The sequence below is a fragment of the Halyomorpha halys genome, unplaced genomic scaffold, assembly GCF_000696795.3.
Source record: "Halyomorpha halys isolate HHAL.00 unplaced genomic scaffold, Hhal_1.1 Scaffold1259.1, whole genome shotgun sequence".
NCBI classification, from domain to species: domain Eukaryota; kingdom Metazoa; phylum Arthropoda; class Insecta; order Hemiptera; family Pentatomidae; genus Halyomorpha; species Halyomorpha halys.
Window position 1 is genome coordinate 234,705 of NW_027106004.1, and position 3,439 is coordinate 238,143.

General features: G+C 27.2%; 1 non-coding gene across 1 annotated transcript; it reads left to right on the forward strand.

The window, feature by feature from the left end:
• The first annotated feature begins 1,873 nt into the window (after nucleotides 1–1,873).
• Nucleotides 1,874–1,964, forward strand: TRNAY-GUA (transfer RNA tyrosine (anticodon GUA)). The gene is given in 2 exon segments: nucleotides 1,874–1,910; nucleotides 1,929–1,964. It is a non-coding gene; the product is annotated as a tRNA-Tyr (tRNA).
• Nucleotides 1,965–3,439: the final 1,475 nt, after the last annotated feature.

The window sequence follows — 3,439 nt, forward strand, 5'->3', positions numbered from 1 at the left end:
ATCGTAGATATTAATGAACTAATTTAAAAATATATGTTAAAAAAAAACTTAAGCCTTTTAAGTTATTAATTTATGTAATGAACTGGTAAAAAGGAAAAATAGATAGTTATCGTTTACTTAAGTAATTAAGTCTGGTTACCATATACTTTAAAAAATAAATGTTTATTTAAAAAAATAAAAAAAAAATTTTTTACCAAGAATACATTTTTTTTAAATTTATTGACATTTACGACTGTACATAAAATCAAATTTACTTATATTTTAAATATAACGCATACCATTAAGTAAGATCATAATGGTATATGATACAGGCATGTAAGGAAATTACCCATTGGCAGCACTCTAAAAACATTTTTACAATATAAGGTCTCGATGCCAACATCTTTTTAAGCGCCTTGGGGGTTGTCAGAAATGCATGAGGAAGGTTAGAAACTACTGTGTTCGAGTGGTTAGGGGGTTTATAATGGAAGGATTGACATCTGGTTCGGGCTAGATCGGTTAGATAAGGGACATTAAGATCTTTATGGATGATTTGAGGTCTTTATATACACGATATTTGTGACAAAATAAGGATCATTGAGGATTTTATGAATAATTTTGTATTGTAAGGATTGGATAAGAGAGGAATTCGAAGGTTTAGTGGACAAAGTAAAGCACAACTCCGTATGTCCAGATTGGCCTTATTACAGTCATGTAGATCAGTTTTGTAATGAATTGGAAGTTCAGACAGTTTGACAATTAAGTGCTGTAATAGTCGAAATCGACGTGCAGTTTCCTGTTTTTTTCAGTCTTGTGTGAGGATTCCAGGTTAGTCGTTTGTCAAGATGTAGGTAGATTCAGAGAAAAATGAACTAGAAATTAATTTTTAAAGTGTTTCACTATAAGTAATGAGGAAATAATAAATTCCTATTTAGTAAGAAATTTAAAAAATAAATTTATTTTTTTAATAAAGAAGATGGCCTCGTGACCTTATATTGTAAACTGTTTTTAGAGTTCTACTACTGGGTAGTTTCTCTACATCCTGTATCATATCATTATGTCATTATGATCAAATTTACTTGTATTTTTTTATACAGTTGTAAATATCAATAAATAAATTTAAAAAAAAATTTATTGACTAAACTAAACAACGTAAATAAGAAGTACAAAAAATTAAATTTTTTTCATAGGCAATACATGTTATAAAACCAACTGCAGAACAAACTTTATCTAAATAAATTATAAATTGAAATATAACCTTAATTTCAAAAGATCAAGTATTTGTATCCCGTTCACACAACTTTTATTCAAGGAGAAAAATGAATTATAAAATGTTTGTTGGTCGGAATGTTATTAAATCATAGCTTTTACAAAATTTTCCTGAGCAACTAGCTAGAGCAATTTTTCGATTACTTTAGTTACTGAAATTCATTTTTCAGCGAATTACTATAAACACTAATTTCAAAACTTTTCTCATTTTGTAAGGAGTGATTTAAAAACAATGCGATCCTTGATTAAAAGTTGATATATTAATAAATTATTAATACTAATATAAATATTAATAAAAATTATATTTATTCCGAGTTCCATTAAAACATTAATTATTTTTATGGGCATAGTTATGGACATACGTTGTTCATCCATATTAGCTTCACAACCAATATTATTGAAGTCGAAAATTGACATTTAATAAATATACATATTGTTTTATGGTTTAAATATGCCTTTGTTTTTTCATTTTGGGTACATATATCCATCTGGTTAGTCATAATTGAATGAGCCTTTAAAAAACATGAAATACAACAAAAATTAAAGATATTTTATTTTTCAACCCTCAACATCCACGAACGTTTCGGTTCTGGATCAAAGTAGATATAATCTCGTTTAAATATCACCTCTGGTAGCTCAGTTGGTAGAGCGGTGGACTGTAGTTGGTGAAAGTGACTGATATCCATAGGTCGCTGGTTCAAATCCGGCCCGGAGGAATTTTTTTAAAAAGCATAAATATTCACTAACCCAATCAATTTTGAATATTCAACTAATCCAGGGACTGATTTATTGAATTAACTAGTTACAGTAGGTATAGTAACATTTTTTTTTCATAGATATTTGTTCGTTTATTAAACCTAATTTTATTTGGTTTTACATGATACAAGGTAAAACAAATACACACATATACAATTTATTATTATCATTGCTGGTACAAACAATCGTAAAACCGGCACCAGCTTAATCAGGAAGTAATCGGATTTATTAATGACTCTTCTCAATGTAACTCTACAGTGTCATTGTTTTTGTTTTTCTAATCCTACAGTATTAATTAATATTTATTGATCGTTAGGTAAAAAAAACATGTTATACAAGTTAATAGTCATTCAAAATAGAACTTACTTCCAAATCTACGTTTCTTCAAATACTGAATTACTAAGTACTGGAAATGTTCTTTATTGTTTATCTTTTTAGTTAAAAGCAAGGTGACCCCGGCCTGTACATTACAATTTACTCACAGATGTATTAAAATCGCGTATCGCATAATATACCATCAACAGTATTTTACAAACTTTATTTCATAACTTTCAAAAACGCAGAGATTATTATTAATACTAAATAATAATAAAAATATACTAGATTATTGTTATATCGATGTATAATTCAGTATCAATAAGGAGTTGGACAACTAGAACTTGGATTTTCAATTAGCGGAATCATAGAACTGAGTACACAAAACATTAAAAATATTAACCGAATTTAATCATTCATACTGGTGGGTATAAAAATGGCTAATTAACTGAACACTATATGTTCATTTTCAGACATAATGTAGATCTAATGTTTGAAACCTTTACGCTCTACAAAGAATTAGAGTAATAACTTTCAAAAAACAGAATTTTATTTTTAAAATTAAATTTCCTTTTATTTATTTTTAAAAGAAATTGAATTATCTTTATAATATATCATAAGCAACTTAAGTTTATTATAACTCTATATATAGCTATAATTATTTTCCAAGGAAAAGGCACAGTTAGGGGTTAAGTGATTTTAATGATATTGCTTTTGGATATTTAAATCCTAAAAATTAGGACAGTTAGTCCCTAGGAACCGAAAAATATATATAAGTTTTTAAAATGACACCCCTGTGTCTGAATCAACATGCACTTGTGTTCTTTCGTTTTATGTAATATTTTTTTTTTAAATTATCAAAATCTTTCAAAGCTCTCTGGCAACCGATTCGACTCCAATTTTTTATGGTGCCAAAAAGATGTTAAAATATAACAAATAGCATAAATCTAACTCGATGTGAAAAAAATTCACTTTCTCTGACAAATAAGAATAATTGCAATTGTTTTTCTATTTGAGATTTGCAAAAAAGGGTTTTCGTGATGATTAATCTGAATACGACACTGAAATTTTTATTTAGAAAATTATTACATTATTTTTGATGTTTGTTTTATTTAATTTT